This window comes from Hyperoodon ampullatus (assembly GCF_949752795.1).
Source record: "Hyperoodon ampullatus genome assembly, chromosome: 11".
Classification (NCBI taxonomy): Eukaryota; Metazoa; Chordata; class Mammalia; order Artiodactyla; family Ziphiidae; genus Hyperoodon; species Hyperoodon ampullatus.
This window is the reverse complement of record NC_136924.1, coordinates 14,925,104-14,938,008: the sequence shown is the minus strand read 5'-3', so window position 1 is coordinate 14,938,008 and position 12,905 is coordinate 14,925,104.

Here is a 12,905-nt window from a genome sequence, read left to right as displayed (position 1 = left end):
ACACACGAAGACCAGCTTTCACTAACGGATCTAAAAGACTTCAGGATACAATCTTAATGTCACTGTGATTGGGTGGGACTGCTTTTACACCACCCCTGGGGAAACAGTTTATATCTCATTCTTAAATGTCTCCAAGGAGCTCTTTCAGGATGTGATATATCCTTTATTCAGTGATCAGCACCCTTCATAGTTAGGAGGTTCTTTCTGAAATCTACCCTAAATCTCTCCTACCGCAACTTCAAACCTCTCCCTTTTCCCTCCTTAATGAATTAGGAAAGGACCTGGTAATCACTGTCACCTGCCTCTTATAATTTTCATATGTTTAACTTTATTAGGATTTATTAATACCTCAACATTCTCTCCTACGTGTCATTTTATCCCACTTAGCTATTGTCTGCTTTTTAACTCTTGAGAAATATTATTTCGTCTTTTTTAGTACATTTTCTAGCTTCTCTATATATTCCATAAAGTATGGAGGCCAAACTTAATGAATCTTTAGAACACCATGACTGATGAAGTCTTTTTTATTTTAGAGGTTTGCCATATTACAACCTAACATGGGTTAGCTTTCAAATTGACTTAAACTATCCCTACATTAAAAATGTATATCAGATTGTTTAACCTCAAGGAAGAAGCAATTTTCCCACAAGACCTATTTATAAAGTGGGATAGTATCTTCCCTTATAGGGGAAGCTAATGTAAACTATTAATGACACGTATCAGGTGCAAAATGTTCTTCATGCTAACTCCCTCCAAATAATCTTTAAAATAACAAGACTCGTTTTGTCTATTAGAGTTTGGTTTTGAAAGACAAATATTTTAATTATTAGCTCACTAATCAATACTTGGGAAGTTACTGTTTTCTCTGAATGCAGCCTTTATAACCTCATTGGCTAATGTGAATTTCTTGACATGTAATGCCTTCCTGCTATTTACAAAATTAGAAGAAACAAAATGAAAAGAGCTGCTTGACAGATGTTTCTGTTAGCATGTAGAGTTAAAAAGAATTACACAAAGGTAAAACAGAACTCAAATTTTGTATTTTAAGTAATGTATGGAGAAAGTACAAAAAATTAAAATTCACTTTCTACCTATGTCAAATATAAAGACATTTTAAAACATTTACAGTAGTTTCTATATTCTATTTAAGGGTAAATTTTATATTTATACATGGGAAGTAAGTATATCACATATACTTGTATTTTAGGACATCACCTCCTTTAGTGAACCTCAGCTTGATACATTTATCATCTCCTTCTGAAAGTTGGCTACCCACAATGCATGTCAATTGGAGAGTCACATGACACTGTAATTGGGTCTCCTCTGGTCTGTAGGTACAGTGACTATCACCTCTGCCTCTTGGATTCATATTGCCCTTGATCTTCTCCCAATTCTGACTGTGAGTCCTGGGCTGACCCCTCTGATGCTGCTGTTCCCACAAGCTGGGAAGAGCAGCTGAGTGCTTCCACAAAATCCCTTTGCACAAAAAACCTTCCCCATTTCTATTCAGTCATACAATCAAATGTGAAGAATGCTTTATACTTTGGTGGTAGGTACTTTCTGTGCATTAATTTATTTAATTCCACAATAAACTTCTGATATAAGTACTATTGTCACTATCTACATTTTAGAAAATTAAATTCAGAGAAATTAAATATCTTACACAAGCTACACACCAGTAAGGGGCAGAGTCAGGACTTGAATAGGTATTTCTGACTCCAATGCACAAATGTTTCCCATTATCCACTATATATCCCCCCAGTGCCATGTGTAGGCAGGATAGCTTAGGGGTGCAGAGTAGGGATGGTGGAGTTAAACTGTTACAGGTGTTTCAAAACCACTTCTCAGTTTATGACCTCCTTGGCATCTCTACCCTCCAGGTCCATGATGTGTAAAACAGATATAAAAATAGTGTATAACTCATAGAGTTGGTATAAGCATTAAATGCGAATGTGTGTTAAGTGCTTAGACTAATGCTTGCCATGTAGTAAGTGCCATTAAATTAGCTATTATTATTATTGTTTTTGTTATTTTATTTTTATCATGCAATAAGAAGATCCCACTGAAAAGCAAATGATATAAAGGGTGGAAGAGTAGTACTGACACATTAATTCAATAGCCCATGTAGAGTCTGAAAACTGGTAACTAGTCACCTAGTAGACCTGCAGGGAAATGGAGACACTGAGCAGGTGTATTTGACTACTGGACACGGTAGATCTCCATCAAAGTAGTGCTACAGTGGACAATCACTGGGGAGCAAGGGACACGAGAAGCCCACATTTAAAATTAAATATGGGGGGAGAATAATTATAAAACTACTTGAAGTTATATATGGGACCTCTATTAAATCTAGGCCTTCAGTTTTCACTATTTCCTAATTTGTGTCAAGGTCTTGTGTCTAATAAAGTCCATAATATGTTTGACAGCATTCCAGATACCCTTTATTCTTCTTGATTTAACTTTCAACTTCCTTATTTAACATTCTACTTCTTTGTCAGTGCCTCGTAGGTGAGTATTCTGCCTAAGTTGCCAACTTCAAGGCAGCTGTCAACTCTGTATTGTGCCTGGTACCAAGATCTTAAAACGCTCTAATCAGCCTGTCACACTTTTAAAACTAAAGCATTGGTGGCATGATCAAAGGCTGGGACTCCACTGAGAACTTCACCTAGGATTTTAATCTGACTCTCTGTACATGCTAGTTGCAAACATATAAAAAACTTATGAGTCTATAGTGAGTCCTTATGTAAAAAATTATATCATGCAGAGGAAAGGGTCATGGAAGTGACTAAATCATCAGAGGAAAGATGAATCCATTTATACTTTCACTTTTTCACTGTCCTTTGGACAGTCAGAGGAATTTAGATTCCCAGTACCAGTTCAAATAAGGACCTATGCTATTAGAGTAGTAGGAACTTGAATGTCTACTTCATAATGCAAGACTCGTGGAAGTACACCATGTTATTATGAATGCTTCAGTGAATTTTAAATAGTGTCTAATATTCATTCCTTTGTGTCCCTCCAGTAAAATAAACCCTAATACTAAGAATGAGTATGCTATAATTGCACGTGTTTTTGTTAGTGTATCAAAAACACCAACTAATATTACTTTAATCTAAATTCTGTGAGTTCATAGTGGTTACCATTGTTCTAAAACTTTGGCAGATACAAGGCAGAAAAAACAAAGATATTTTAAGTGAGTATAGGTATTTACAAAGCATTTTCAATGAAAACATTTTATTTGTCATACATAATAATCCTGTGTGCTAGTTTGAATAGAGCCAATATTATCATCCTTGTTTTTGGGTATAAAAATCAGAATGAACCAACCAAGCAAAAAATTAAATAAATAAATAATTTGCCCAGAGTCTTTGGCTAGTAAGTTGCAGAGCTGAGACCCAAACCTTGGTCTTCTATCTCAAAAAAAACCCCACATATTTTCCACTTTTAAATGGCCTACAGACTCACTGCTGTGGCAAAGTTTCATAGAAATGTTGCCTTAAAACCGCTTGAAACGAGGCAGACAGTAAATGAGACATAGTTGCCCAAATGAAAAGACAATGGACATTCATCAAGTTAGAGAGTAAGAAAATCCTTATGGCCATTTTTGGTGGGAAAGGAAAAGCTTCCTAGAAGAGTTAGAACTTTATATGTTCCAATGTTGGACCTTCATGTATGTTTTCCTAAAATGTGTAGAGGCAGATGAGGAAAAGCCTGATTGTACCTTTGATCAACAGGTAAAATACTAGAATTAGGTAACTGCATGGGAGCAGTGAGATACTGACCAGTCCAGCATGCCATGGGGGTGGGAGGTTCACACTGGAGACTAGTAGCAGGTGATGGTAATAGGCAAAGCAGACTAAAAGGTAGAGAGCTTTATGTCAGGCAAAATATTTGGCCTGGATTCAGCAAACCACACAGAGCTGCAGTAAAGGAAAAGATAACCCAGCAGCATGGTGTGAGATGAATTGGAAGGGCCATCAAAATAATGTAGGCCTGATGAAGCCTTATATCAGGAATAGCGCTGAGTCATTAAAGAAACCAAAGACTGTTTTGTGGTGGCCAATATGTGTTAAATGCAAAGAGCAAAGGACAGAGGCAATCCCAGGAATTAGAGTTAGCTGCATGATGATGGTGCCGATGACTAAATAGGAAAGCTAGTTTGTAGTTTGAGTATATTTGAAGGTAGCAGGGAGTGCAGTGGATAATGTTTGTAAAATGGCTTCCTCTTGACTGAAAACAGTCTATGTGATAATTCAAGGTCGTTTCTTTAAATTGGAGACAAAGGAATGATTGAGGTGATCAGTTCGAATCTTTTACAAAACATCTTACTCCCCACTATATCCTTAAGATACAACCCTGGGGCATATTTTGAAAGTTTTAAAATTTCCAAATGGCAATGGTTTGGAGGTTATTGGAAAAAGACCAAGAATCCAGTTGCCGTGGATGGAACTCTATTTCTAAAGATCCTTTACAAAGGAAAGAAGAAAAGAAACTCAGATATCAGGGACCTAATATGCACAGGCATGATGTGTGGGGAGCGTGTGCATTTATCTTCCTTCGCACAGCTCTGGGAAGGCCCTGTTATAATCACCATCAATAGAGATGTTAATGGTGGTGTGGAAATGGAGCCTGAAAGAGGCTGGGTCAGGTCGTAGTGTGATGGCAGAGTGTGGATTCACTGCTGGGTCTTCTGCTTTAAATTTGGTGTGCAGCAAAAGGGTATGGTTCTTCTCTAAATACATCATGAAAAAAAGAAGGATCTGCTTTAGAGTGTCCTGATGAAAGAGAAAAGGAGAGGGCTTCCCTGGTGGTGCAGTGGTTGAGAGTCCACCTGCCGATGCAGGGGACACGGGTTCGTGCCCCGGTCCGGGAGGATCCCACGTGCCACGGAGCAGCTGGGCCCGTGAGCCATGGCCACTGAGCCTGCATGTCCAGAGGCCGTGCTCCGCAACGGGAGAGGCCACAGCGGTGAGAGGCCCCGTGTACCGAAAAAAAGGAAACAAAAAAAAAAAGAGAAAAGGAGAGGAGAAGGTACAAGATAGGATAGGAAAGGACACCACTATCTTTAAAGAGTAAAAACATAATAGAAAATAGGAATAACGTTAAGGCAAAATAATACAGTATAAGCTGGATAAATATATGCTAAAAAAGATATAAAGGAAAGATACAGCCAGAGTGCATAACATTGTTTTTTTTAATATATCATGTGTTAACACAGAGTCCAAAAATTCTCTCATATTCTGTGATAACATTAGGAGTACTCTCTGAGATTAAAAAAAAAAAGATTGTGATAAGATATTTTAAATCTGAAATTTAATATTTTCCATATTATTTAGAAATTAGGTGTGATGTTTTTCCATCCAAGAGTGTCAAATGCTGTATTTTCCCTTTCTACCTCAGTAGACATGCTGTTCTTCAGCATCTGTCTCAGTACAGAACGATCATCAACTCACAGCTTAGTCATGAAGTTCAGGAAGTGAAACCCAGGGAATTGTCCATATAAATGAACATGTTTAACCTGTGCACTATAACAGAAAACAAAATGTTTCTTTCTAATGGATGAATCATAACATAATAGGGACCTTCCCACAAAAGAGCTTGACTCTTTTTAAACATGCAATTTTAAAACCATTTAATAAGCACAAAAGATTTCCATTAATGTTGGATTTAGAACTAACTCATAGTCAAGTCCTTCACTGGAATTTGACTCTGCATTTCAGTGGTCCTCAACCTTGGCCATGCATCAGAATCACCTGAAAAGCTTTATAAAATCACCTGCTGAGTCAGGACCTCTGAAGGTGCAGCCTGGGCTTCTTTGTCTGAAAGAAAGCTCCACAAATGACTCAAATGCACCAGCAAGATTGAGATTTCTGATATAAGCAATACATAAATAGTTCTTCAGTCACCTTTCTCTGAGAGGAATTAGTTAGGATATTGCCATGCAAACTTAAAAACAAAAGTGTTCCCTGATAAGGAGACTTTGACCACTTCTCAAAAGAGTTACCTCAATTCCACAGAACAGCTGTAGTTTCCACAATCTGTACCCCTGCAGGCTATCCCACTTTCAGCAGCTGCGATAAATTCCAAGCATACTTCCAATGCAAACCAACCCAACCTTTGAATCTAAATCCCCCCAAGTCTCTCCTAAAGTTTAACTGTAACTGTTCACTTTGGTTCAACTTTCCATTTGCCTGTATTAGTCAGCTAGAATGGTTTAAAGATTTATAGATAGAAAAGCTCACTTATGATCCATATTTTATTGTAATCAAATGTTAACTGGGTTGCTCATTGCTACGAAGTATTTGCCTACTATGGACATTTGAAAATAATTCTTGTCAATGAATCTTTGCTTTCTTTTTTTTCTGTGAAAATTGATACTTGAACTTAATAAATATTTATTGGGCCTCTACTATTGCTGGACACTGTGATATGCAGTGGGGATACAATAATGCCCTTAATTTGATCATATTTTAATAGGAAAGCATTCACTTGACAAATATTTATTGAATGGAAGCAAAGATACATAAGGTGTCATCGTTGCATTCTGGGACATCACAGCGTACATGAAGAGGCAGATTTATAAACAGAACTTCCTCTTCAGTTTGGTAAGCGTCCTGACAGAAGTATTATGAGGTACCATGTGATCACCAGGGAAAAGCAGTCTACATGGACAATGTCAGTACAAGCTTTTCAGAGAAAGTGGCATCTAAAGTGGAAGAATGAATGGAATTTTCCAGACAGAGAAAAAGAGAAAGAGTATTCCAAACAGAAATAGTGTGTGTCCAAGTCTCAGAAATAAGAAAATCATGGCACTCTCATAGAAGAGTGAGAACTTCATGGAATATTTAGCACAGACTCGCCAACTCTTTCTCTGTTGCCATCATTGTCATCATTCTTGATAAAGTCACCAGACCTGTAGATAACCATCCAATTGCCTGGCCTCTAGGCTCTTTACTTCCAGTCATCATACAGAAAGGTGAAATGATGGAGATTTGCTTTCTCTGCCACAGTGTCTTTGAGCTAGGACGTCAGTCTTCTCCTGCCTTTGGACTTGAACTGGAACTATACCACAGTGTCTCCTGGGTCTCCAGCTTACTGACTGCAGGTCTTGGGAACCTCTTAGCCTCCATAACCATGTAAGCCAATTTCTTATAATATGCATGTATACATGTGTATATATTCATGCATGAGTGTGTGTGTGTGTTGTGTGACTTATGCATTCTGTTTTTCTATAGGACCCAGACTAATACAGTAAGCATCAATAAACATAATGGATAAATGAATGATGGTATGTGTAGCTAAAGTATGTCAGGGGAATAAGGGTATGAAGCTAAGAGACATCAATAATAATAACAACACAAATGGGTTATGCCTTAATTATATTCAAGAGACTCTGTCAAACACTTTATTTATTTATTTATTCATTCATTCATTTATTTAGTTTTGGCTGTGTTGGGTCTTCGGTGCTGCGCACGGGCTTTCTCTACCCGCAGCGAGTGGGAGCTACTCTTCCTTGCAGTGCGCGGGCTTCTCATCGCGGTGACTTCTCTTGTTGAAGAGCACGGGCTCTAGGTGCGCGGGCTTCAGTAGTTGCAGCACACAGGCTCAGTAGTTGTGGCTCACAGGCTCAGTAGTTGTGGCTCGTGGGCTCAGTAGTTGTGACGCACAGGCTTAGTTGCTCTGTGGCATGTGGGATCTCCCTGGAGCAGGGATCGAACTGTGTCCCCTGCACTGGCAGGCGGATTCTTAACCACTGCGCCAGCAGGGAAGTCCCTGTCAAATGCTTTAAATGGACCATGTTGTTTAATCTTCATAACACTATCAGATGTCTACTTTAATCATCTCCATTTTATAGAGAAAGTCACTGAAGCTCAGAGAGATGAGGTAAATTTCTAAGGTCATATCATTAAAAATGTTTTGTTTTAATTCATTTCCAAAATAGAAACACTTTTCTTCATTATTTCGGTTCTTTCAATCAACTAGTCAAGCAACAAGGATATACTGAGCCTGCTATTATGTGCTGTAGGTGATTTCCTCTCAGGAAATGAAGCCACTGACGGTGAGCACAGGCATCTTCCTGTCTTCAAGAAACATCAGGTCAAAAATACTCCAAACTCATGATGCCTCTGGACGACCTTCCATTTTTCAGTTCTGTAACTAGCTATTTGCAATAGAAAAAAGTAATTATAAGAGCAAAATAACTACTAATTACAAGCAGCTGTAAATAAGAAAAACTGAGTTCAACGAAGCATTCTAAACCATGTGTTCCATTTCAGAAATGTGCTGTCCAGGTCATTAGTAACGTGGGAATTATTTTTTACTCTAAAGACTAAAAAGTCTGTCCCTGGTGGACTTAATTTAAAAAATAAAAACTAAAAAAAAAAAAAGAAAAAAGAAACACCTTTTTCCCCCCTCACACAGCCATCTAGATCAGGAATTGGCAAACTTACCCTGTAAAAGGCCACATAGTAAATATTTTAGGCTTTGTGGGCCGTATAGTCTCTGTCACAACCGTTCAACTCTGCTGTTGCAACATGAAAAGAGCCATAAACAGTAAGTAAATGAATGGATGTACTGTGTTCCAATCAAACTGTATTTTCAAAATAAGATAGTCAGATGGATTTGGCCTGAGGGTTGTAATTTGCCCAGTCTCTGGTCTAGAACCTTGGGTACCATACTCCCAGATTAGAAAACATAAGCAGTCTATCTCATCACCCTGATGAAAATCACTTATTGATGAGGTCTAACCCAGTGAATACTAGTACATGTCCTGAAGAGTAGGTTGAGAATGGGTAGAAAGTAGCAGTAGTTACAAGATTGTGTCTCTACTTGAGCCTGTCCTAAATAAACAACTAATAAAGAACCTGTGTCATTAAAGAATCAGAGCCATTACCACTTTAAGACAGGACTCTACCATTTTACTCAATATCATCTTTCATCAGCACGTTCTTAAACATTATTGGTTCCCTCACATAAATTCCATTTTACTACAGATATTTACCTATCGTAGACAAAGCAGATTTGTTATTTTCCCTGTGATTTGGTAACTTGTAAATGTGTGAACTGAGGCATAGAAAAGAATTAGATAAAACTACCTGCAAGTTAATATTTAGGTTATTTCTAAATGGTACCACAGATTTCAAAGGTAAAGACCTAGACATCAGAAAATCTGCATTGGCAGGTTTTGACCTTTTCTTGGTTTTGAATTTTAAAAGATTACAAGAGAATGTTTTTTAAAGTTATAATCAAAACATCTGAGTCATAAGCCTGTTAATATTTAGATTATAATAAAATATTAAATCTTTCAATTTAAAACAATGCATTTTTAACCATCAGAAAAAGCCATGTGGGCTTCCCTGGTGGCGCAGTGGTTGAGAGTCCGCCTGCCGATGCAGGGGACACGGGTTCGTGCCCCAGTCCGGGAAGATCCCACATGCCACGGAGTGGCTAGGCCTGTGAGCCATGGCCACTGAGCCTGCGCGTCCGGAGCCTGTGCTCCGCAACTGGAGAGGCCACAACAGTGAGAGGCCCGCGTACCGCAAAAAAAAAAAAGTCATGTAACCAAAACTCATTGTTTTAATTCCCCTTAAAATTGCATTTACATTAGTAAACAAATTTTTTTTTTACTTTACACATTTTTTATAGATTTATAAAATCTATAGTATTTTGTTAACACGTTAGGTTGAAAATGAGATCTTGTTAACACATTATACTGGAATTTTATTGTTATAGGGATTGAAAGAACCTTCAAAAGCTATCTGGTTTAGGCCTTAACTTTCAGTAAAGAGTCATTAAACTTTAATTTCCAAAGTGAATTCCACAGAATGCAAGTGCCACCATTTTTTTAAATACACATTTTGTGTTGTTTTGTTTTATTCAATAAGAAGGATAATTTCTAAATTCAACAAAGTTTAGGAAACTCTTGCTTAATCTTAAACAGGATTCAAAGCTGATCTTCAGGCAATCTTTCTTCTGAAATATAATTTACTCTATTTGTCCTAATTTCTAGCCTCAGAAGTTTTATGTAAGGCTTGGGTTAACATCTGGAAGAAAATAGCATTCCTTGTTTGGCAAGGGTAGGGCCAAGGATGTCCTGGGGACAGCTCTTTCTTTCCGAACTGCTGAAAGAGACTGACAAGCAGGTTCGTGCACTGCCCACGCAGAAGGCCTTCTCCAGTCCGTGTGCCTGAGCTTCATCCATCCCTAGCTCCGGTTCAGAGTTGAATTCTAAATCATATCAGTCAACAAAATTATGTTTACCGATGTAAAACTATGCCATATGCTATAGTATTGTTATTATTATTTTGAGTTGTAAATTAGGAGAGAATTGCTAGAGCCTGTGGAATTTTTTAAATAAAGTACATTGAGGCAAAAAAAATAGTTTTAAATCTTTATTTTAAATTACAGAGTGGATCGTGACAGTTATCTTTGAACAACCCAAGGGCTGTTTGTGGAACAGGTGAGCACATTAGAGAAAATTCATTTGTTTTTCTTGTCATAGTAACCTAATGTTTTGAGAGTTAAATATACATTTTTCTCAAATGTTGTGTCACTCATTTTCATACTTCATAAGCATGACTTCTGAATATAACAACACTTGTCAGTTGATTATCAGCAAGTGCTTACATGAAACCACAGTAAAAATGTGGTTAGACACTACCAAGAAAAAAATGAAAGAAAAAAAGTTTATTATTTTTCAGCTTTATAGGAGAAAGGGTGTGGTTAACAAAATAGTTTATTTTAAAATAACAAAAGTACTGTTGAGACAACTAAGTCCATCCGTGGTTGTTTGAGAATATATTGTAATATATTTTTTAAATCTACCTAAATCAGGATTTTATTATAAGAAGAGTTGAACATCCTACGCCATAATTTAAAATTGCCTTATAATTTCTAAAACCCTGTTTTTATGTAGAAGGGCAGGAGGGACCGATCAACTAGAAGAAACATGTAAAGACGGGTCAATTGGAAGAGGTAAATTGAAAAAATAGAAAAATCAGAAAGAAATTTTAAGATTTTAAAAAGAAGAAAGTCCTCTAGAGAGAGAAGAAAAGAATAAACAATAAGAAGGAAGAAAAAGGAGGCGAAGAGGACAGAACACAATAGTAAAGGGGTTAAAAATAGATTTATATCTAATATAATACGCCTTGAGCCTTTTTCCTTCCCCCCCAGAAAAACTATTTTGAAGGAAAAGATGACTAAATTATATAAAACACTAACTGTAACCACCCAAGAATTACAGAACTGAAACTTTTCTGTCACCAAGTAGTCCTTTTGCTTCACAATAATATGCCCTGCCTGGCATTTCTGAAACACAGAGATCACCCTATCTGCTCTCTGATCTGCTGTCCCATGGCTCACTTCCTGCTCCTTCCCTCAGTGCGTGGCCCATGTCCACAGAGGAATATACTAACACAGTGGTCTCAGTACTGGAAGTAGAGCTTTAGGAGAAAAGTGCTGGTCTATAGGTAGCATAGAAAGATCATGGGAATTTTGTAGCTACCAATGTAGTAAGTGATTTAGGCAAGTATCATCAATGGATGCTAAAACCTTGGTCTCAAAGCATTACTCCACAACTGACTGATTAATTAAAAAGGGGAAAGTTTATCTTTAAAAAGGAGAAATCTGGCAGTCACCATCTTAATCGAGTAATCAAACTAAACACCACCAACGGGGGAGCAACCTGACATTCACCTCTGTACTATTCCTGCCCAAAACATTTTAACCTAAAGCGAACTGCAAGGAAACAATCAAACAAATACAGAACTTAGGACACTCTGCATGACAAGTGACCTGACTTTTCACAAGAGGTAATAGCATGAAAGACAAAAATGGGGAAACTGTTCTGTGAAAAAATATAAAAGACTACTCAAATGTTATGCATGATCCTAGATTGGTTCCTAGATTAAAAAAAAAATAGAGCTATGAAAAATGGGGGACAGTTATAGAAATGTAAATACAGATGATATATTAGGTGATGTCATTGAATCATTATTATTAGATCATTATTATTCGTTTTTTTAGGTGTGAAAAGATTTATTATGTAGGAGAATGTCCTTATTCTTAAGAGATGCAGGCTAAATATACTTGATGTGACAGGTTGTCTGCAACTTACTTTCAAATAGGTCACCAAAAAACAGTGTGTGTGTATATGTGTGAGTGTGTAAAGACATAAATGTGGCAAAAATATCAATTGGTGAACAGGTGTTTGTTGTACTATTATAAAATGTTCACAGGTTTAAAGCATTCTAAAGAAAAAGTTGGGCCGCAGGTGGTATTAGGAAATTGTTGACCTTGAAGTCAGAGGACCTAGAACCTCAAACTGGTGTTTCTGTCTCGGGCAAGCCACTCTAGCCCTCCGAGCATGAAAAGGATGACCTCACTGATCCCCCCACAAGATTGTTCTAAAGATGTATCATGTATGTGAAGGGGTGTTTGTAAACTATAAATCACTCAAGGATTGTTAACCTGGAGTCCAAAGTTAGAAGACAGGGTGCCATGAATTTGGATGGGGGAAAAGTTACACCTTTGCACTCAGTAGCCTCTAAGTGAAATTTAACATTTCCTCCAATTATACACCTAGGCATGAGTTACATGTCATGTGTCAAGTACATAGTAAGAGCTCCATAAATGTTAGCTCCCTTATCACTACTGTTAACCGTTTCAAATTGCACAAATGAGGTTCATGAAAAGCATGAGTCAGTCATGGAGTTCTTACAATCCTGCATCCTCTTTTTTCTTCCACATCTAAAAGGACACTCCTACTCTGAGCTAATACCATGTGACAGATGCTATATCACTGACTTATGCTTTCCATGGCCCTCACTTGTGCAACTTTTAAAAAATGAATTGCACTGATAACAGAGCTAACTCAATGCATTCAAAACTGAACTCCTGGTCTCCCT